At 40.1% G+C, this 24,532-nt stretch overlaps 1 long non-coding RNA gene across 2 annotated transcripts; it reads left to right on the forward strand.

The window, feature by feature from the left end:
- The first annotated feature begins 11 nt into the window (after window positions 1-11).
- Window positions 12-17,815, forward strand: LOC109252468 (uncharacterized). Of its 2 annotated transcripts, none has more exons than XR_008422865.1 (5): window positions 12-123; window positions 1,602-1,705; window positions 1,849-1,954; window positions 2,175-2,297; window positions 16,867-17,815. It is a non-coding gene; the product is annotated as an uncharacterized LOC109252468 (long non-coding RNA). The 2 variants fall into 2 exon arrangements; XR_008422864.1 differs by lacking the exon at window positions 12-123 and adding an exon at window positions 188-708.
- Window positions 17,816-24,532: the final 6,717 nt, after the last annotated feature.

The raw sequence follows: 24,532 nt of genomic DNA on the forward strand, positions 1-24,532 counted from the left end.
TCCGCCGCCTGCGCTCTGGGTGGGCGGCCGGGCGGGAGCCGGGAACTTCCTTTCCCGGGGCGTCCCCTCCTCGCAGGGGCGCGCGGAGCCCGGCCGCCCCCTGCTGGCCCTGGGCGGTTCGAGGTGGGCCTGAAAAAGTGCGGAGGCCACGGAGCCGGCTCGCGAACGCCCGGGTCCGGGCGCGCAGGCGCGGGGGTAGTGGTCCGGGGGCGCGGCTCTGGCCGGGGGTTAAACCTCCTTCCAGCCTCTGCCCCCAGAGGGTTTAACACCTGGAGTTCCCGCCTGCGATTTCTCTCTTGCGGCCCCTTGGGAAAGGGAATGGCAGATTGACTCTGAACTTGGCAAAGGACTTATAACGCTTTAGTATTTAAATGAAGGAGTGGGTCTGAAGAAGACCGAGGATCTGTAAAACAATCTTATTTAAGCCTTCAGCTACCAGAGGCTGTGACATAAACCCCAGGAATTGATTGAGAAGTAATAGGTAGTTTTGAGGGCTTTTATTTAAAGAACAAAGATAGGAAGCTTTGCCTTGCTGTGTTTATAAAAGCGAGGGAAGCCCCCCACCCGTAATATTTAGAAACACCTGGAGCCGACAATGCTCTGGCAGCGTCCTGAAATAAACTAAAGAAGCTGTTCACTCTGCTATAATCTGACATCTTTGAAAAATGTTTTTCAGAGGTGGAGGCGTCTTAAAATTTAGACATCAAGGTGGGAGTAAAACCTTTACTAAAATAGCTATTGAAAAAAGCATGGATATGTCTTTAAACAAGTTTTATGGCCTGCCAGCATATGGCTTGTATGTTCACCCAACTAGAGAGTCCTTTCAATATGTCTCCAGCTTGAGGAAAGAGGAAATCCTCTATTTATTGCCATAAGTGCAGCATATTGTTCCATACATACATATCGCCATAGATTTTTACAGGTTCCTCCTTCTCTAACTCTCTTAGGTTCCCACTGACATTAGAAATAGAATTGTGGTGCTAAAACTCATAGGCGGCAAATGGCTTAAAGTTAAAAATGGTCACAGCTAAAAGCAGGAAAATGGCTCGAATCCAGTGCTTCTCAAACTTGAGTGTTAAGAGTTTGTTAAGACAAATGGCTATGCCTACCCCCAGAGGGGTTCTGGTCCCCCAGAACTGGGGTGCAGTCAGCTAATTTGCATTCGAACAAGTTCCCGGGTGATGCTGACGCCTTAAGTGTAGGAGCACAGTGGTTTAGATCAGTGCATGCCTCTCAAACTTAAAAGTGCATATGAATCATCTAGGATCTTAGGAAAGCTGATTCTGATTGAGTACATGTGGGGTGGGGGCCGAGATTCAGAATTTCAAATAAGTTCCCAGGTGATGTGAATGGTTTGAGTGGACCACACTTTGGTTAGCAGGATTTAGATGAGAATTTAGTCGTTAGCACACTTGCTCTGCATTCCTGAAGTTATAGACTACATGTAATCCCCGACATTTGTATGTTGAAATCCTAACCCCCAAAATAATGGTGTTAGGAGGTGGACCGAAGGTGATTTGGTCATGCAGGTAGAGCTCTCATGAATGAGATCAGTGCCCTTATGAAAGGGGCTTCAGAAAGCTCTCTCCCCTTCCACCCAGTGAGGACACAGAAAGAAAACACAGGCCTGTAACCCAGGAAGTGGATTTCACCGGAAACTGAATCTGCTGACACCTTGAACTTGGACTTCTCAGATTCCAGAACGGTGAGAAATGTTTGTTGTTTAAGCCACTCACTCTAGGTTAATGTTGCAGTAATTATGATAGTAATTTGTTGTATCAGCCCAGACTAAGACATCTAGGGAGCTGGCTAGTGAGCTTACTCAGACATTCTGGCTTAATCTTTCAGAAGGAGAGCCCAGGAAGCTATATTTAAAAACAAACAAACAAAAAAAAATGAGATGAGCGTGGCATGCACTTGACTTGCAGAACTACTGACTTAAAAATAATACCAGGTAATGTAAATAAGTGCTGAGTAACATCCGCTCATGCAACCCCAAACTGGAAAAGGCTGAGAGTTGGGTTGGGCAGATGGAGAAGTCTTCAGAATCCTGGGCTGGTATTTCAGTGTGGAAGCAAGTGTTTTTCATCTATCAAATGAAAAGAAAATAATACGAGTAATCTGAGACTTGTGACTGAGTAAATGACTCTTTAACATTTCCATTTGCTACACAGAGGAATGGCCTGCTTGGAAAATCCCCCAGTGATGCTTTCACACGTTCATCGAACCTTTCATACTTACTACGCTCTTTATCTGGAATATGTTCCAAACCATTACCTCATCCAAGACTCTCCCAGGTAAACTCCTCCTCATCATTCAAATGCTGGGTCAGCGGATTACCTGCTCTTTTCACTCCGAATTTCCCTGGCAGATTTACACATTCGTTTATTTAGAAATGCTTTTTATATAGAAAGCTTATGATCGTGCCAAGAAATGTTCTAGATACTCCAAGTACAACAGTGAGTAGAATGGACAAGATTCTTACTCTCAAGGACTTTATATTGTAGTGGAAGCTAGGTAGAATATTAAAAAGCAATCAAATGAGATAATTTCAGATAGATGCAGATTTTACAAAGAAAACTAGAGAAAAATGCCATGTAGTGAGTGATCATTGAATGAAGAATAAAAGCTAATCAGCAGGACTGTTCTAAAGGAAATATTGAAAGTAGATATCAAGTGTCATTTGTTTCCCCCACACAAATAACCAACTGATGCAGAAATATTCACCTCCTTGGTCTTAATTCAAGTGCTCCTATGAGAATGGGTCTGTTCTGGGTTCCCGGGTGGCTCAGTGGGTTAAGCATCTGACTCTTGGTTTGGGTTCAGCTCATGATCTCACAGTTTGTGAGTTCTAGCCCCACGTGTGGCTCTGTGCTGACATCACGGAGCCTGCTTGGGATCCTCTCTCTCCCTCTCACTCTCTGCCCTTCCTCTGCCCTCTCTCTCTCAAAATAAACAAATAAACATTAAAAAGAAAAGAAAGAAAAGGTCTGTTTTCACTCTCTCCTTCCACCAGTCTATGTGTCTATACTTGGACCCATTCTTATGTGTGTTAACTACTATAGCTTTATTATAAATCTTTTCAGGCAAGTCAAATCCTCTCATTTTGTAATTCTTTTTCAAGTTTGCTATAGCCATTCTTGTTCCTTTACATTTCCAGATAAATCTTAGCATTGACGTCTCAGTTTTCACAAACACACCTGCTGAGACTTTTATTGGAATTACATTGAATTCATAGATTAATTTAAGAAGAATTGAAAATACTCAGTCTTCAAAAATATTGATGTGGTATATCTAGCATTAATGTATGTCTTAATATCTTACAATAATATGTCAAGTTCTTGAATTGTTTATAGTTGGTTTATAACAATGAAAATAAAACATTTGTGGAGAATGAATTTAGCTTCAATGACTATGATAATTCTAAAAATTAACTTACAGAGTTGGCATTTTTTTTTTAATTTTTTTTAATGTTTTTATTTATTTTTGCGACAGAGAGAGACAGAGCATGAGCAGGGGAGGGACAGAGAGAGAGGGAGACACAGAATCGGAAGCAGGCTCCAGGCTCTGAGCTGTCAGCACAGAGCCCGATGCGGGGCTTGAACCCACAGACTGTGAGATCATGACCTGAGCCGAAGTCGGATGCTTAGCCGACTGAGCCACCCAGGCGCCCCACAGAGTTGGCATTTTTTTAATGTATAGAAACATATTGTTTTTTTCTGACTTTCCAACTCTTATATATTTTATTCCTTTTTCATATTTCAATTCACAGGCTAGGGCTTCCAATATGATTTTGAATAAAAAGGGAGATAGTAGGCAACCCAGTTTTTGAGAGAAAGTTTTCAGCATATCCCCATTAATTTAGTTTAATGGGCTTTTTGCTTTAGAATAGTATTAGATTTACAAAAAAGTTCAACGATAGTACAGAGAGTTCCTATATACCTCATATCTGGTTTCCCTTGTTGCAAATATATTAGTTATGGTACGCTTGCCACAATTAATGAACCAACATTTATACAACTAATAAAGTCCCTGCTTTATTCAGATGTCCTAGTTTTGACCTAATGCCCTTTTTCTGTTCTGGGATCCCAGCCAGGGTACCACATTGCACGTAGCCTTCTTCAGCTTTGACAGTTTCTCAGACTTTCCATGTTTCTAATGGCCTCGATTGACAATTTTGAGGAGTCCTGGCTAGGTATTTTGTCGACTGTGCCTCAGTTGGGCTTCTCTGACATGTTCCTCATGATAACAGTTATGGGTCTGGGGAGGAAGACCACAGAGAAGTGCCACTCTCATGTCACGTCAAGGGTATATACAATCAACGTGTCAACGCTGTCGATGTTGATCTAGACCACTTGGCTGAGGTAACATGTCAAATTTCTCCACTCTAAGGCTGTTTGTTCCCCACCCCCTCCCTTTCCATAGTGTTCTTTTTGGAATGAAATCACTGTGAACAGCCAGCACTTAGGGAGTGGGGAGTTCCGTGCCACAGCCTTTAGGGTACAATCGCTACATAAATCCTTTGGAATTCTTCTACATGGTAGATTTGTCTCTTCTCTCTCATTTATTGATTCAGTCATTTCTTTTTTTTTTTTTAACGTTTATTTATTTTTGAGACGGAGACAGAGCGCGAGTGGGAGAGGAGCATAGAGAGAGGGAGACAGAATCTGAAACAGGTTCTGGACTCTGAGCTGTCAGCACAAAGCCCGATGCTGGGCTCGAACCCACGAACCATGAGATCGTGACCTGAGCCGAAGTCAGATGCTCAACCGACTGAGCCGCAGTGCCCTTATTCAATTATTTCTTTATATCAGTTTATCTGGATTGGTATTAGGATAATTCTGAATTTATAGGAAGGGATAGGAAGTGTTCCTTCTGCTGCTATTTTCTGTAAAAGATTGTGAAGACCTTGCATTATTTTTTCTTTAAACATTTAGTGGAATTCACCAGTGAAATTACATAGGTCTGGTGCTCTATTTTTTGGAAGTTTATGAACTATTGATTCAATTTCTTTAATAGATAGACATATATTCAAGTTATCCAATTATCCCTGTGAGGGTTGGTATAAGGAAATGGTCCATTTAATTTAAGCTATCAAATTTGTAGCCATAAAGTTGTTTATAATATTCTTTTCTTATTCTTTTCACGGGCTCTGTAGTGATAGTGATGACTCCTTTTTCATTTTGCATATTAGCCATTTGTCTACTTTTTCCTTGGTTAATGAGGCTCTATGTATGGATTTTGTTGTTCGTTTTAAGAAAACAACTTGGTTTTATTAACTTTTCCCCTTTGATTTCATTGTTTTCCACTATAATTTTTATTATTAAGTTTTTCTATTTACCTTAGGCTTCATTTACTTTACCTAGCTTGCTGAGGTAGAAGATTAGGTTTTATTTTTTTTATTATTATTTTTTTATTTTTTTAATATATGAAATTTATTGTCAAATTGGTTTCCATACAACACCCAGTGCTCATCCCAAAAGGTGCCCTCCTCAATACCCATCACCCACCCTCCCCTCCCTCCCACCCCCCCATCAACCCTCAGTTTGTTCTCAGTCTTTAAGAGTCTCTTATGCTTTGGCTCTCTCCCACTCTAACCTCTTTTTTTTTTTTTTCCCTTGCCCTCCCCCATGGGTTTCTGTTAAGTTTCTCAGGATCCACATCAGAGTGAACACATATGGTATCTGTCTTTCTCTGTATGACTTATTTCACTTAGCATAACACTCTCCAGTTCCATCCACGTTGCTACAAAGGGCCATGTTTCATTCTTTCTCATTGCCATGTAGTATTCCTTTGTGTATATAAACCACAATTTCTTTATCCATTCATCAGTTGATGGACATTTAGGCTCTTTCCATAATTTGGCTATTGTTGGGAGTGTTACTATAAACATTGGGGTACAAGTGCCCCTATGCATCAGTACTCCTGTATCCCTTGGGTAAATTCCTAGCAGTGCTACTGCTGGGTCATAGGGTAAGTCTGTTTTTAATTTTTTGAGGAACCTCCACACTGTTTTCCAGAGCGGCTGCACCAGTTTGCATTTCCACCAACAGTGCAAGAGGGTTCCCGTTTCTCCACATCCTCTCCAGCATCTATAGTCTCCTGATTTGTTCATTTTGGCCACTCTAACTGGCGTGAGGTGATATCTGAGTGTGGTTTTGATTTGTATTTCCCTGATGAGGAGCGACGTTGAGCATCTTTTCATGTGCCTGTTGGCCATCCAGATGTCTTCTCTAGAGAAGTGTCTCTTCATGTTTTCTGCCCATTTTTATTCTGCCCATTTCTTCACTGGATTATTTGTTTTTCGGGTGTGGAGTTTGGTGAGCTCTTTATAGATTTTGGATACTAGCCCTTTGTCTGATATGTCATTTGCAAATATCTTTTCCCATTCCGTTGGTTGCCTTTTAGTTTTGTTGATTGTTTCCTTTGTTGTGCAGAAGCTTTTTAAGAAGATTAGGTTTTAGAACTTTCTTCTTTTCAAACATGAATTTAGTGCTATACATTTACTTCTAAGCCCGCCTTTCATTGCATTCCATAGTTTGATAAACTGGAGTTTCTTTAATTTAGTTCAAAGTAAATTTTAAGTTTATCTTGATACTGCTTTGACCCATGTATTATTAGAAATTATGTTAATTTCCAAATATTTTGGGATTTCCCAGCTATCTTTATGTTACTGGTTTCTAGTTTAATCCTACTGTAGTCCGAGGACGTAACTGAGTGATTTCTATTCAATACGGCAGCCACTGGCCACATGTAGCAACTTATATTTCAATTAATTAAAGTTAAAGTTTGAAAGTATTCCCTCAGTCACTAGCTATACTTCCAGGGCTCAACAGCCACGTGTGTTTAATGGCTATGGTAACAGTTTGACGTAGATAAAGATCATTTCTATCACTGCAGCAATCCCCCCCCCCCTTTTACAGAGATAAAGTTAACATATAACATTGTGGCATCTGAGCCTCCAGTTAAAACAAAAATAGGCAAAAAAAAAAAAAACATATAACATTGTGTAGGTTTAAGATATATGACGTGCTGAGCTGATAAACTTATATATTGAAAAAGGATTACTTCTGTAGCATTAGGAAACATCTCCATCACTTCACATAATTACCATTTCTTTTTCTGTGGTGAGAACATTTAGGATTTACTCTCTTAGCAACTTGCAAGTATATAATACAGAATTGTTAATGATAGTCATCATGCAGTGCATTAGATCCCCAGGACTTATTCTTCTTATAGCTGGGAGTTTATACCTTTTGAGTTTATACCTTTTTACTCCCTCATAACTACTATTCTACTCTGTTTCTAGGAGTTTGGCTTTTTTAGAATTCACATATAAACGATACCAAGCAGTATTTGTCTTTTCCTGCCTGACTTATTTCACTTAACATAATGCCCCCAAGATCCAACCATATTGTCGCAAATGGCAAGATTTCCTTCTTTCTCATGGCTGAATGTGTGTGTGTGTGTGTGTGTGTGTGTGTGTGTGTGCGTGCGTGTGACATTATCTTTATCCAAACATCCATTGATGGACACTTAGATTATGTCCACATTTTGGCTATTCTGAATAATACTACAATAAATGTAGGTATTTCTTTTCATTTCCTTTAGAAATATTCCCTGAAACGGAATTGCTAGATCATATGGTAGTTCTATTTCAGACAATACCATTATAGAACATGACAAAAGAGGATATCTTTATGATTTCAGGATGTTAGGATTTTTTAAACAATAACAAAACTGACAGTTATAAAGGAAATTATGCTAAGTTAAACTACATAACATTTAAATTTTTCTCTTAATTAAGCCAGTAAGAGAGTAAAACGTAAGTTAACAGAGTAGGGAAATATATTTACTACACAATAAAAACAAAAAACTCAAATTGGAAATATGTAAATAATTTATAAAACTCATTAAGAACATACATATGACAAAATAGAAGAATGGGAGAACAAGACTTGTAAAGATACTTCATAAAAACAGGCTCCAAATAGGGGTGCCTGGGTGGCTCGATTGGGTGAGTTTCTCACTCTTGATTTCTGCTCAGGTCATGATCTCACAGTTTGTGAGATTGAGCCCTGCATCTGGCTCTGTGCTGATAGCGAGGGGCCTGCTTGGGATTCTTGCTCTCCCTCTCTCTGCCTCTCCCCTTCCCCTGCCCCTTCATGTGCTGCTCATGCTTTCTTTCTCTTTCAAAATAAATAAACAAAAACAAAGAGGATCCAAATAGCCAACAAACATATGCAAATGTGATCAGTCTCATCAGTCAGCAGGGAAGTGATCATTTAGACCACAAATCAATCTTTTCACACTTCATAGATTGGCTCAAATTAAAAAGTGTCAGGGCACCTGGGTGGCTCAGTCAGTTAAGCATCCAACTTCAGCTCAGGTCATGATCTCATGGTTCATGGGTTCAAGCCCCGCATCAGGCTCTTTGCTGACAGCTTGGAATGTGGAGCCTGCTTCCGATTCTGTGTCTTCCTCTCTCTGCTCCTCCCCTGCTTGTTCTCTCTCTCTCTCTCTCTCTCTCTCTCTGTCTCTGTCTCTCTCAAAAATAAATAAAAATTTTAAAAAAAGCGCTGATAGTACCAATTGTTGGCAAAACTATAGAGGCCCCAGAGCTCACATGTATTGCAGTTGGGAGTGAAAACTTGTACAACTATATGGAGAAGTTTTTTGCTTGTTTTTTTTTTAAGTCCATTTATTTATTTTTGAGAGAGAGAGAGAAAGCAAGCAGGGCAGGGCAGAGAGAGAGAGAGAGAGAGGGAGGGAGAAAGAGAAAGAGAAAGAGAAAGAGAAAGAGAAAGAGAAAGAGAAAGAGAAAGAGAAAGAGAAAGGGAAAGAGAGAGGGGATCCCCAGCAAACTCCACCTTGTGCGTGCACAGTGCAATTCAGGGCTCAAACTCAGGGACCAGGAGATCATGACCTAAGCCCAAATCAAGAGTCACTGAACCGACTGAGCCATCCAGGCACCTCCATATGGAGAACTTTCATCCGCTGAAGTAAAGGTACACATTTCTACTGCTAGGTACGCACTTGTGTGCACTGAAAAACATGCAATAAGTTTTCTGATATCATCCTATGTTAAGCAACAACAGATTAGAGAAATACATTTTTGTGTAGTTATGCAATGAACGATGCAGCAGCAGTGAAAATGATCACCTATCAATCTGTTCTGCAGCATGGACTGACCTCACAGACAGGTTGAGGAAAGGAAACCAGACTCAATCTAGTTCGTGTGGTCTGGTTCCACTTCTATAAAATAGTAAGACTAAACAATAAGATTAGCATTCAGGATAGTGTTTATTATTTGGCGAAAAGAAAGGGTGGAGTATTTAGAAGGAACATTCTAGGTTTTGGCAGTGTTTGATTTTTTAAAATCTAGAATCTAAATCCTAGATGATAGCTGTGGTGGAATTGTTTAGTGATAATTCATCCAATTCTACACTTTTCACTTGTGTAATTTTTTCTTTGTAAATCAAAACACTAATGAAAGTTTATTTAAAAAAATTAATGTGTTTTTTTAAAGAAGCTTATATACGAATGACCAAATGGGATATATGAAAAGCTTCTAAATCAAGAAATAATAGCAGTGAAAAAAATACAAAATAAAATAACAAGATAATATTTCACAATCATCACACTGGTCAAAACTATTATAGTGTGACTAAGTTAAATGCTGGTAGTAATGTGAAGAAATAATCCTTCTTCTAACTGATGATGAGAATGTAAAAATCCTAGAACATTTGTAGAACATTTTGGCAATATCTGGTAAAGTTCTATGTGTACTCATTAGATGTATTAGAAGAGTTCTCTGAAGAAACAGACTCAGTAGGATGTGCATGTGTTATAGGGGCCCACGGCAGGCTGCCCCAAGATGGGCCGCTTTGCCATGAAGATGATTTTGAGTTAAGAAGCAATCAAAACCCAGGAGTTTCAGGAAAAATTCTTTGCCTTTCCCACAATAGCTTAAAAAGGATTTAGATAGAGGACCTGCTCCAAAAAGAGCACTATCACCATAGATAACTACATTATCCTATGAACTAGGTATGGTAGACAGGGAGGGACCTAGCAAGGTCGGTTTTGTTCAAGTTCTGTCTGTCCCATTGTTTCTGAGGGACCCAGTGAACATTTGTTTAACAAGCATTTATTTTTTCATCTTCCTGTGAGTTGCATTCCTTCCCTTTGAAGTTCCAGACCCCTGCCCCACTCTCCTTCATTCAGAATGACATATATATCTCATTTTGCCTGACTGTCTTTGACGGTCTTTGGAATTTCCAGATCTTCGTGGATTCCCCATACATATAAGAGCGAACTTGATTTTCTAATGTCTCATGTCAGTTTGATTCTTAGTCTGGCTAGAAGGAACCTGAAGGGGACAGGAAATGTTTGCTTTCTGACAGTGTTTACATAAATATAAAGACACACATATCTCTAATCTCTAATTTGTAGATCTAAAGAGGAATTCCTTTATTTTAAAGAGATGTCTTATACAATGATTATAAACACTAGCAAGTCAGAAATATGCAGGGTAGGCTAGCAGGATAGAGACCAGGAAAGAATTAAGGGTTGCTGCTCAACTCTGAAGGCCAGCTGCTGATGGCAAGTAGAGCTCTTTCTTAAGGTTTTCAACTGCTTGGATGAGGCTCAACTACCTTATGGAGAGTAATCTGCTTTGCTCAAAGTCTACTGACTTCAATGTCCATCTCATCCAAAAAAATACCTTCACAGCAGCATCCGGATATCCGGGTATCGTATCCTAGATGAGCTGACTCATAAAATTAACCATCACACCTATAGGGTGCCTGGTGGATCAGTCAGTTGGGCATCTGACTCTTGATCTCAGGATCTTGAGTTCAAGTCCCGTGTTGGGCTCTGCGCTGGGTGTGAAGCCTACCTACCTACCTAAGTACATACATACATACATAAAAAATTAACCTATCACACCTAATAACCCAACATCAGTGCTAAAAACATAAAACAAAACCCAATCTTTTACAAATATTCACAAGGAGTCATGGGCAAAAATATTGCATCATTCAGTGTAATCGGAAAGGCAGGAACAAGAAGAATGAGTAAATAAGCTATGATTTATTAATTTTTTGTAACATTTTTAAAGTATATTTATTTTGAAAGAGAGAGAGGAAGCGAGAGAGGGAGAGAGTGAATCCCAAGCAGGCTCTGCACTGACAGCAGTGCTCCAACTCAGGAACCATGAGATCGTGACCTGAGCTAAAACCAAGAGTTGGGTGATCAACACACTGAGCCACTCAGGCACCCCAGCTATGATTTATTTAGATAGTGGGATAACATACAGGAAATAAAGGTAAGCGAAATACTACATGGATATGTAGAGATAGCTTAAAAATACAAGGTTGAGTGAAAAAACTAGGTTTCAAAATTATTTTTATGGGTACGGAGAACAATTTGCAGTTGCCTTTGGTTTCCCTCTTACTTTGTGAGCTTCTTTTCCTTCCTCTCACCTCCCCTTTCTCCTCCCAGTGTTTCCTTTACTTCCCAAATAAGCTACTTACATTTGAAACATTATCTTTGAGTCAGCTTCTGAGGAAATCCAAACAAAGGCATGCAGTACATATAATTCAAACATGCAGTAAAAAAATACTGCATGCGTACAAAGGTACTTTATGGAAACTTCAATCCTTCAAAGGGATCTTGTGTTTTACTATAAAAGTAATGTCTCATTTCACTTTTTCTGCCTTATGTTTCTGCTTTATGTCCTCCAAGCTCTCAAAAAGACCTATAAAATCTCTAGTAAGATTGTCAAGTATGTTAGGTAAACTATTAGGCTGTTGGCTGTATTATTTTCCATGAAGCTATTCCTCCTAAAGCCTTTCATTGTCTTTCTCTAATTGGGACTGAAATCTTGGGCTGGCTGCACAGCTGTTGTTCTAGAACTTTCTCTTGCCATAATTCTGAATTTTTTTCTTCTAATATGTTGGAGCTCTCACTTCTTTGATCTCAAGTCTACCTCATCTTATTCTCATATTCTTTAATAACTTTCTGGAAAAAAGGTTTTGAAAGTAAATAATTTTGAGTGCTTACATGACTGAAAATACTATTACTTTACCCTCATATTTGATTTAATGTTTGAATAGTTCCATGATTCTAGCTTAGAATCTTTACCTTCTCAATTTTAATTTCAAAAGCATTTGTTTATTGAGTTTTTGCTTTCAGTATTACCTTATTAAGACCAATTCCATGTGGTTGACTGTTTTTCATATGTAGCCTATTTATTTTGTCTGGAAGTTTTAATCCTTCTCTTTATCCATGATATTCTGAAATTTCATCAGATCTTCCTTGGTGTAGATCTGTTTGTATTCATTGGGCTCTTTTATTTTATTTTTTAAAACAATTTAAATGTTTATTATTTATTTTTGAGAGAGAGACAGAGTGCAAATGGGGGAGGGGCAGAGAGAGGGAGCACAGAATCTAATGCAGATTCCAGGCTCTCAGCTGTCAGAGCAGAGCCTGATGCAGAGCTTGAACTCACAAACTGTGAGATCATGACCTGAGCCCAAGTCCCACGCTTAACCGATTGAGCCAGCCAGGCGTCCCCATTGGGCTCTTTGAATATAGAAATTTATGTCATTCAATCCTGGGAATTTTTCATGTATTGTTTCTTTCCTATGTTCTCCCCTAAAATGTTTTTGGTTCTCTCTTTGTGAAATATCTATTATCTGGCTGTTTAAACTCTTGGATTGAGTCCTGTTTGTTTGTTTTGAGTTTTATATTTTTGTCTTATATTATTTTAGTTATTACTGCAATAATGCTGTGTAATAAAATTCTCTAGAGCTCAGTGTCACAAAAAAGCATTTATTTGTTTGTTTGTTTGTTTATTGCTCACTGGTCTCTAGTTGACTGGGGCTCTGCAAGGTTTGGCTAGAGTCACTTGGGCTTGGCAGATCAGGGTTATTTGCCATGTGTATTTCTCATCTTCCTTGGACCAGTGGCTTCTCAACAGGCAGATGTTCAAGAAGCCAAATAGAAACTCATGTGCCACTTAAGACTTTCGTTTAGAAACAGCACACTGTCACTTCTACGTACATCTTTCGGCCTTGTGGTTCTAACTCAACATCAGTAGAGTGGGAGAATATCCTCTACTCTGTGGGGGAAAGGAGGAGATATTTTCTGAAAAATAATCCAACTTCTCACACTTATATTTCATTTTTTAGCGAGGTTATTCTTCCTCAATGATTTCCTATTGATTTTTTTGCAATTATATATGTTACCTCCAAGAATTCTTCTGGTTCTTTATTCTTTTTTTCTAATAGCACCATTTTTTTTCTAATAGCACCATTTTATTTTAAACAAAAAAATATTTTCTCATACCTGCCTGAAAAATTGATCTTTTTTTCTCTATTTTTCTCCCAAATTTTTTCTAAATAGCACCATTTTTTTTCTAATAGCACCATTTTTTTTTCTAATAGCACCATTTTATTTTAAACAAAAAAATATTTTCTCATACCTGCCTGAAAAATTGATCTTTTTTTTTCTCTATTTTTCTCCCAATTTTTTTCTAAATTTTCTACATTTCTCTTGGAGTGTTTTTAATCTTTATTATGTCTCTGGCTTACATATTGGAGGGTATATTTCAATGTCTCCTGATATTTCATTGATTCAAGAGTGAGACACCATCATTAGTGGAATTCTTTGAGCATGAATAGGGATTATTGACTGGTGAGTTTCACCATTGGATGATTGGATGGGAGACCCAGCTACTACTTTGTTGACCCTCTCCAACTCAGCGTCTGCAGTGCTTTTCTCTTTGGTTGCTCACATTTTCCAGAAAATAATTTCTCAGTCTCCTTTCTGAGAGCTATAAGCCTCATTGCTAGTTAGAGAGCACAGAAGTCTCCATGTTCAGCCTGCAGATGTTCACCCACCCACCTCGTCACTTTGCCCTTCATTACACCATGCTTGGTATCCCCTTCCATGTAATTCCTCCTGATAGCAAACCCTATGGATTCTATAGGCAGGTGAATGGTAACATGTTGTACAGACTTGCAGAGAGGATCTGATCAAGTAACTGAACTTTGAAGTGATATTAAACTCACTTTAAACTGCTCAGAGTTTACCTCATTGCCCTCAAAAGAATCTTTACCTGCAGGCTCCTAAGTCTTTCCAGGTCTACCTTCTACATTGCATAGTTTCTCATAAGCATCTCTCTTACAAGTGCCTAGATTTCTGCATTCTCAGCTCTGTTATGTCAATTACCACTTCTGGTATGCTTTCCATTTTCAAAATATTTGTAACCATTTCTCATTTCCTCTTGTCTCCTTTTTCAGTCTATTTGATTTGGGTTTTTTTAACTTTTTTTTTTTTAATGTTTGTTTACCTTTGAGACAGGGAGACAGAGCGTGAGTAGGAGAGGGGCAGAGACATAGAGGGAGATGCAGAATCCAAAGCAGACTCTAGACTCTGAGCTGTCATCACAGAGCCTGACACAGGGCTCAAACTAAGGAACCATGAGATCATGACCTGAGCCAAAGTCACATGCTTAACTGACTGAGCCACCCAGGCACCACTTAGCTTTTAAATTCATCTGTTGTCATGTTACTGGACTTTTAGGAGCAAATGGAGGTAAATACATGCATTCAATATGCCATGTTTAACCAGAATTCAAACTAAATTGTGTCTCAACCCTGTTTAAAAATCATGAGTGTTTCTGGGGCGCCTGGGTGGCTCAGTCGGTTGAGTGTCCGACTTCAGCTCAGGTCATGATCTCGCGGTTTGTGAGTTCAATCCCCAAGTCCGGCTGTGTGCTGACAGCTCGGAGCCTGGTGCCTGCTTCAGATTCTGTGTCTCGCTCTCTCTCTGCCCCTCTCCTGCTCACGCTCTGTCTCCCTCTGTCTCAAAAATAAAACATTTAAAAAAATCATGAGTGTTTCCACACGAAGTTCAGTTTGTAAGATGACATTTGTTGCTTCTCAACATCTCGACTTCCACTCATACTGTCTCTTTTAGTCATTGCTGAAATCCATCCTTTTTTCCTAAGATGCCATGTTCTCTTTTTTCTTGGGGCACTTACTCTGAATTCCCCTTCCCCTTCGTCTCCCTTCCTTTGTCTCGTTCCTAACAGCCTTCAGCTCTCAACTTAAACCACACTTCCTCTTTTCCCTTCTCCCAGTCTAGGAAGGAAGCCCCTTATTTCCTCTGCAATAGCATCCTGTGTTACCCCACTCACTTTGGCACTGCATTATAATGTACATTTAGTACTTTGTGTCTCATTCTGCATTATAAAGTCTAATCAGGGACTTGGGCTTGGTCACTCTAAGAACATCAACATTCAATATCTATGTAGCAGGTACTCATTAAAAATTTGATGAATGAATATCGATTGAGCACTAGACTCTAATCAAAGATCTGAGCTCACATCCTAGTTTCTTCCATTGACTAACTCTGTGATCTTTGAATAGATAAAGAGCATATCTAGCACGGTTAGGTCAATTTCTGCCTCTGCCGTTTCTTATGTGACCTCAGGAGATCATCAACTCTCCAATCTCCATTTTTGCAGCTCTAAATGGAGCTCAAATATATGCCCTGCTGTCCGCACAAAGTGATATATAGATAATATTCATAAATATGCAGTTCATTTTATCAATGCATAAAATATGCTAAAAATCAATCATGCTTTAAGTGGCTATTGAGTAGCTCGTACTGTGGTCCCTGGCAAGTCCTTTGCTATGCATGTCGAAGTAGATTTTCTGTGTGTCTTTCTGATTAAATTATCAGCCTCTCATTTTTCTTAAGTGTCTATAGTAACATGATATGATTGAGATCAAAAGCACAAAGTGCCCCATTATCAATATAATCTTAAGTAATTAAAAATGTATTAATTTTTAAAGTATCAGACAATTAAATTTCCCAATATTTTTCCATAGGTTATGTATTCCTACTTAACCATTATAATTTTAATTCCATGTTTCATTTTTATATAATTTTCAACAGTTGATGCAGAACAGCTTGGCAAAACATAAATGAAATTCTAGCCAATTTTGACAATTCTCTTCGTGGCCTTCTGTTTTCACATTGTGCAGGATAATCTAATATTCATGAGATCAAAGAGCCAAATACAATGATAACATCTTAGTTTGTAGGAGATTGTATTTTGTGTGGCAGACTTATTGTGGAGGTCCCACTATTGTGTGGGAGCAGGATATACTTTTAACTATTTCTTCACGGAGCCAATTGACACCATCTTCCAGAAAATGTACAGTAATCAATTTTATGACTAATTCCTATATTGAATTGAAAATCCTCTTTGAATCCACCAAAGGCCATTTTTTAAAGTAAATTTATCTGCTTTTTTTATCTGCAGTACGATTTTCATGTCTAAACTAGTCATTGCAATGTTGATTTGATTGCCCGGAAACGTTAAAAGGAAATAAAAAAGAGAGAAAGAACACTTAACAAATACCTCTTTTCTCAGAGCCATTTAAGAACATCATTTGTGAAGATATATTTACAAATCTTAATGTTTCAAACAAAACCCAAATGTCTTCGTGGGATTGTCTTCATGGTTTGATGGAGATCTTGTTGGAGATAGGACATTTCAACATAGATTATGTCATATTTCTAAACTGTTGAATGTATCTGTTTTGAATATATTTTGAAATGTTCAGTTGGTGCCCCTCAAAGAATAGTAACTTCTTGTTTAGTTCATGTATGTAACACTCTGAGGAAATTGTGTGCAGATACTAGTTCAGAGTCACTACAGACAATGTAAATGTACTTTATTTGAACACTTGCTCTGTAGTAAATATTATTTTGAGTCCTATACATCTATCAACACCTTTAACTGAACATCTCCATAATATGGGTACTTTTACTATTCGTATTTTACAGATGAAGGAATGGGCCTCAGATGTCACAGATAAGAGGTGGTAGGTCCCAGACACAAAGCCGGACAACTGGTTCCAGAGTCCATACTCTTCACTCTGCATTGCTGCCTATTCCAGAACTCAGCAGTTAGTAGCTTCAAGAGCAAGTAGACTATTCGCTATCATCCAGGTATAATAATTTGTCGATTGGAACTGTTTGGCCTCAAGAGGGCAAGCTTTGCAAATTCAATCCGGCTGAATTGACAGAAAAAGTCCTGGAATTCAAGACTAATTTGCCTAGGAGTTTCCTTGAAGCAAAGGCCATGAAGTCTCAGTCAGTAATGTGTTGTCCAATGTATATGGTTATGGCATTTTGAGTCAGTTAGAATATCAAGAAGGTTTCAAGATTTGCTACATATTAATTAAATACATGTTAGTGGTTGAAGGATGATCTATCAACAAAACGACTTAGTCAAAATTTCCAGACTCTGGCCCTTTGAAAACAAAACCGTGAGGCCAGACCCAGCATAGTTGTCATAATTACATAGAGATACTCTGAAAAGCAAGATACTGGGTCAATCATTTCCTTTTCCCATCTCCCACCAATTCTACATTAACGTATTTATTGATTCCATCTTAGGAATTGTTCGGGTTAAATATGAAATGTCAATGCAACCAATACTGTTTTTACTTTCATTAGTGTGGTGGTCAAGTAAGTCTAAGTTAAACTTCATTAACAAAAACCCTCAAACTGCCATGTCTTAACCTAGAACACGTTTATTTTTTGCTCATGTGGAATCCTATGTGGATCTGGGCGAGGCTCTAGGCAGCTGCCCACCACATGATGATTGGGATCCATGCTGCTTCCATGTGGTGGGGTCATCGCCATATAAACTTCTGCATCTGAAATCGCTACACCAGAGCAAGAGAAGACTGAACAGTCTTGTACCAGCTATGAAACGCTTAACCCTGAAGTGACACACGTATCTTCTGTTTACGGGGCATTGGTGAGTGCTAGTCATGAAAGCCTGTCTACATCCACAGGGTTAGAAAAGTAGAAGTCTACCATATGGCTGGAAGGAGAAGACACCAGAAATTTCTCCCATATGTTAGATTACTGTTTCTAGATTACACAGAGAATAAGCAAACACATTTATATTGTGAAAGACAAGGAGTTATTTCAATAGTTATAAGTGCATTATATAATGATCCCTATTGAAGTATAAAACGCTAAAACTGAGACAATTGTCTAGTGGCAAATATATTACGGGAAGTGTTTTGCCCATTATATGTGCTTAAGCTTGGACCAGTGTTGAACCTTGGTTTATTGACAATTTGAGGTGGAGAATTCTTTGTTGTAGGGGGCTTTTAGCATTCCTGGTCATTATCCACAAGATGCCAGTAACCAAGACCCCTCACCACCCAGATGTGATGACCGGATATGCCTCCAGACATTGCCAAATGTCCTCCAGAGGGCAAAATCACTCAAGGTTGAGAACCACTGGTTTGAAACACCCTCCCTCTAATTGTCGACCCCAAACCTTTGAGTTAACACAGTAACTTATGCTATGCGTATATACTTTGCAATCTATAAAACACATTACGTGGCTTCATCTCCATTCATACGATAATTAGAAGAGAATGGTATTGTTATATTTAACACAAGGAAACAAGTTGGAAAAGGTGAAATGCTCTGTCCATTTCAGGTGAGTAAATGGCAGGGAGACAACTCATTCTAAAACCTCTCACTCTGGACTCATAAATAGTCATAAGTCTATTGAATACCTTCTGTACGACAGGCACTGTTGTAGCTATAGAGGATACATACATAAAAGGTCCAGTTCCTGCTCTCAGGAGACTCCGAGTCTAGTGGATGAAAGAGGCAAATTAACGTAAAATTACATTGGCGGTAATTAAGTGCTGATAGAAAGGTTTCCAGTGGTTCAGAGGGAGGCACTTCACCCGCAGGAGTCTCAGGCAAGCAGTGGAGATACTGCAGAAGAAAGGAAGGAATGATGGGACGCAAGGGAACAACGAGAATGTTGAATTCCATTTCTGACTCACTGCAGAGAAAAGGAGCTGAAATAGACAGCACTCCTGAGCAGATCAAAAAGAAAGGAAAGCATGATAGTCTGAGCTGTGAAAGGGAAGAATTGTGAAAAAATGCTAATCCCCAAACCTGCAGGCAGGTGTTGTCTGAACAGTTGCCAGAGACACTAACACCCAGCACATCACAGCTGTTCTGTTTGTTGATTCAAATGAATCCCATTGAGCATTACAGAAAAGCATTAAAAATTAAAAAAAAAAAAAAAGCTCAAACTCTATATCTTTGAAGTATAAGAAAAGTAAATGAGCAAGAATAGGTTAAAAGAAGGGATCTCGCGTATAGATGACAGACACTATAATTTCTAGAAAGTGTGACCTGCTGGAAGCTCAGCAGACAGTTCATTTACCCAAGGGTTGAACTGCAGTCACTTGGAACAAACTCGTCTTGCCTTTCGAGTTGACTATGTCCTGATATTTAAATATTTCACTCAGTTTGCAGCTTGAGAAAGATTTCAAAACTGTGGCGATTCATTAGCTAAGGGTGACTATCTGTCAATGCGTAATTTAACAATGTGGTCAATTACATGACGGCACACTACCTCAAGTGTACCAGACGGGCCGTGCACTTTAAACTCTCACTTGGGATCCTGGGGATTGTTATTGAGTAAAACGTGTCTTAGTTTCCTTGTTTGAAAACCAGAGAGGGTGCAAGGCTATTTTCCCACACAGGAGCATCTAGGTACTCCGTGCTCTTTTCAGTATGAATCCGTTCACTTCTCTCTTACCCTTTACCCATATTGCTGTGTTCCTTAGGTCACCTGCCTTCACAACTAGCAAAGAGTGACTCATTCCTTTTCCTGTCCCACTATTATCTCACCATGTCAGGCTCACTTTACCCTCTGGGCAGGTCCTGCCTGCCTCTTGTTTGAAATCCCACCTCTTTTCCTGATCTTGGGCATTAAAATTAGTCCTCACTTTCTGCATTTGGCTCTTTCTGCATGGGTCACTGTTGGCAGCTCTAAGCAGGACCTTGTGTTGGTGGAGGGCAAGAATTCCTCACTCAGACTCACCCCCACCCAATCTCCCCGGGTGCTCCCTGCAAGGAAAAACTGACAGTGGGAGGGTCAGCTTCTGTAAACTCGCTTTGATAAAACCTTGGCAAGAGTAAAAATTGGAGAGATCTATGGGCAGGGAGTAGTGTAAAGAGAGGTGGAGCATCATGGGAAAGAGCTCAGGGAGGAAGTTTCAGTGTCTTTGTGACTTGGGTAGGGAGGGGTGAAGGTGTGCAGTGCAGGAGGGACAGCCTCCTCTGGGCTGAATCCCCCAGAGGTTCATCCGTGGGTGCCTGGGAAGTCACTGGAAGACAGGTTCCCTCTGCATCCAGAGAAGGGAAACCCCGGGGCTACTGAAAAGGAGTCAGCGATGAAGGAGCTACAGCTTACAGACATAGGATCCGAGAAACATGCTTTTCTAAGAGGTGCAAAGTGGGAAGAGAGCACAGGAAGTGGCATCAGGAGCAGTAAAAATAATCTAGGAAAGCAAAGGGGGCTTGCTGAGCAATGGGGAGTCTGGCATAACTCTTTTAGTGTCTAAAAGGTTTATCACAGTGTCCTCGTTAGGGGCAGAGCCCAGGGCAGAGATGTCAGTTCTGCCGCGTCTAGCCATGCTATCTTGGGAAACGTACTTACATTCTCTAAGCCTCTTTAAGTCATTCCCACAGAAGTTTTGTGAGCATCTAATGAAATGAAACACATGCAATTGTGTGATGCCTGGCACAGGGGAGTTTTCAGTAATTGACCAGCTCCTCCTGTCTGTCAGAACGATGGCTGTGGGGTGAAGCTGGGACAGCTTGAGTAGTAGATAAAAGCCCAGACTTTGAGTCAGACAAAACTAGATTCAAGTCTAGTTTTAGACCCAGACTAGATTCAGACCTGCCCCTTGCAAGCATGCTGTCTTGATCACTTTAGGTAACCTTTATGACCTTCAGTTTTCTCATCTTTAAATGAGGCTTAATAAAATATATTTCAAAGAGATAAGGACTAAAGTGAGGATTAGCCATAATGTATTAGACATACACACACACACACACACACACACACACACACACACACACACACAGTTTCTGGCATAGACTAAGTCCAATAAATTCTAGCCAATTTTATCAAGACTCCAGCAAGTATGTTGGCTTTTTGTCTCTGAGTGAGCTTTCTCAGGGTGATGATCTATGAAATAATTTATTTTCCACAAAAATTTATCATATTCTTATTACGGTCAAGGCACTAGTCTAGATGCTGAGGGAAAGGCACTTAGAAATAATAAAAAATAAGTCCTGTCTTCAAAGTGGTCACAGTCTGATGGACCGAGGAGACATATACATATTAGTAGGCAAATGGTCCATTTGCAAAGTGGGGAGGAAAGGACTGAGCAGACATAGATATATTGGCAAGAAAATGGTCCAGTTGCAAAATGGGGAGGAAGGGGTTAATTCTTATTATAAAGACCCACAAGTCCCCAGGAAGCTGATCTTGAAGAGTGATGATTTCAAAGGCAGAGAACTGGAAGAAGGATGCCTTAGGGAGTTGGAATAACTATGCAGAAAGACTAAATATGAAAATGCTTGATGTGTTTGGAGAGGAATTTGGGGGCTGTATGTGTGTTGCAGGTTGCTATAATTATAACTTGATACTTGATTTTGGTCTTTCCTTTTTTAATGATGGAGCTATTTCTTATTCAACAAGACTTCATAGTGCCTTGTACAAGGTAAGCTTCAGTGAAATAAATTAAATTGAAGATGCTCTCTGATTAGATTCTAATTTTCCAAATATCCTAAGGTTTATTGCTTTTTTTTGCATGATAAGTTTATTTTGTAGAGCCATTCCAATTAATATGCTTAGGTATCTCTGCTGACAGTGTTTCAGAAATAATAATAGCATGACTTTTGAAATTTTCATAGCAATTTTCTTGGCTTTAAATAATTCATCCTTCATACTAGATTCTGTAAAACTGTGTAACAATTTAGCCACCACCACCTTTTGATTCTGGCTGATAATTATGAGGTTTCTTTCTGTCAAGTAGTAGCAACAAAGAAATGCCTCTCTGCCTCTTTGAGGGAAAGGGCTTGGAGGTGGAGGTCCAGAGGACAGGTCGCTTCCCCGCAAAAGAGGCAGCCAATCCAAAGATGCGCTGGTGCTAAACAGGAATGAGCACAAGACTGATCAATGTCATCATCAAATGCATCATTAAATGCACTCACCTGGATCATTCAGTTCTGACCTACATATTAATGAAGAGGAAGAGGGAGGAAGGAGACAGAAGGTGTTGCACAGGCAAGAACACTCTTCAGAATCAGACGCATTGCTGGAAGAATCCAGTCATCAGATATATTTGAAGTCCGTTTAGTTTCAGTAAGAACATAAGAAAGTAAAGAAGGATTATGAGATTCAAAGGACTATTATTTCAATGTTTCTATTGCTCGTGAATTATTGCATTGCCAGATGACCTTGAATTTATCTAGCTCATTCTTAGATCACCAGGTGTTTCCTCATGACTGGACCATTCCCTTGACCCCACATTCTCCTACAGCTACAACCTTGCTTCTTCCTCCCTGTTCCCCCACCCCGCCAACTCCCAAATGACAGAAGTTGTCTATACTCAATTCTTCCCTTTCTCCATTGTAGGGATAACAGTAATCTCCCCAGGACTAGTGCAGAGTCAGCCCTGAGCATTCCTCACTGGCCCCCTTGGCTGCATTTCCATAGGGGAGGAGCCCCATTATCCACACAACCTCTTGGTTTCCCCCTGCTTCTCCTCCTTCTTCTTTGGCTGCTCTCTCTTGGACTCTCTCTGTGATTCTCCATCATCCTCAAGACTGTGAGATGTGGGTGTTCCCAAAGTGTCCACCTCTGATCTGTGCTCTGAATTTCCGACTTTTATACCTGCCGCTTACTTACCACAGCCTAAAGCAGACTCTCAATCCCCAACCCACAGCATGTTCTCTCAATGTTTTCACCATCTCAACAAGTGTCATCCCCACTTTCCTATTGTTCAGGCCCCCCAATCTTGGAGCCATCCTTGATCTGTTCTTTCTCTCGCTCCCCATCTAATCCACCAGCCATTACTTTCACTCAGTGTTTTTAAAATATTTCAAATGGACCACTGTGTGTCTGGTACTGATCTAAAAGCTGTAGATACAGAGAGAATAAAGCAGACAAAAGTCCTGCGCTCGGGTCCTGGAGACTTTAAAGCAGATTGACAATCAGGGCACCTGGGTGGCTCAGTCAGTTAAGCATCTGACTTTGGTTCAGGTCGTGATCTTATGGTTCGTGAGTTCAAGCCCCGTGTTGGGCACAGCACAGAGCCTGGAGCCTCCTTTGGATTCTGTGTCTCCCTCTCTCTCTCTGCCCGTCCCCCACTTGTTCTCTTATTCTCTCTCTCTCTCTCAAAAATAAACATTAAAAGAAATTAAAAAAACAGATCGACAATCAAGTCACCTTTCATCTCCTACATATCACAGCTGTTACCACTAGAGACAATGCCACCCACCTCTCCCCAGGTTGTGCAGGAGCTGAGGCTTCCACTCTGCACCCCTATAGTCTCTTCTGTCCACATCAGCCAGAGTGATCATTTTTTTAAAAATGTTTATTTATTTCTTTTGAGAGAGAATGCAAGTGGAGGAGAGGGGCAGAAGGGAGGGAAAAAGAGAATCCCAAGCAGGTAGAGCCTGATGTGGGGCTCAAGGGGCTCGATCTCACAACCGTGGGATCATGACCTGAGCCCAAATCAAGAGTCGGATGCTCAACCGACTGAGCCGTCCAGGCACCCCCAGAGTGATCATTTTAAAACATAACTCAGACCACACCTTTTCCCTGCACATAACCCTCCGATGGTCTCAACTCACTGTGAGCGAAATCCAGAGTCTGTAACCAAACCTACAAGGCTCTCTATGGTCTGGGCCCTGCTATTGCTCTGATTCCTTCGCTAGCGCCCTGCCCTCTCTGACTTGGCTGTGGCCACACCAGCCTCCTTGCTATTGCCCAAACACCCTACACAGCTCACCGCACACGACCTTAGTTCTTGGGACTTGGCATATCACCTGACTGCGGAGGGCTTCTCTGATGTTCAGCATACAACAGCACTGGTATCAATGTCACTCTCTGTTCCCCTTCCCTGTGTGACACATGCATGTCTGTATGTACATCTGGCCCGTCTCTTCCATCTAAAAGGTAAGCCTGTGAAGGCTGGGACGCCGTTTTGCTCACTGCTGTATCTCTGTCTCCTACCGCAGTGCCCAGAAAAAATTATGCACTCAGTAAATATTTACTGAATTATCTTCAGTCCTGGAATTCTATAATTTAATTTCCAAGTGTGTTGATATAGAGTCCTTTTGACGAAGGGTTTGTGTTTGTGGGCCAGCTAATACTAGATGTGTGTGTCCTTTGTGGCTCGAGAGCAGGGAAGCCCAGCTCCCTGTGACCTCATTGACGTTCTGTTCTATCCAGATTAAGTGTAAACTTTCAAGTCTGAAGATTAAGTACCCTGTCTCTTCATTGTGACTAGTTTTCCATATTTGCTAAACTGTTAAACAGAGAGCCGGAAATAGACAGTTACAAGGCCTCCGGGAGGTAGAACAAGGACTCAGCATTCGG

This window comes from Panthera pardus, unplaced genomic scaffold (assembly GCF_024362965.1).
Source record: "Panthera pardus isolate Hobbes unplaced genomic scaffold, ASM2436296v1 HiC_scaffold_17, whole genome shotgun sequence".
Classification (NCBI taxonomy): Eukaryota; Metazoa; Chordata; class Mammalia; order Carnivora; family Felidae; genus Panthera; species Panthera pardus.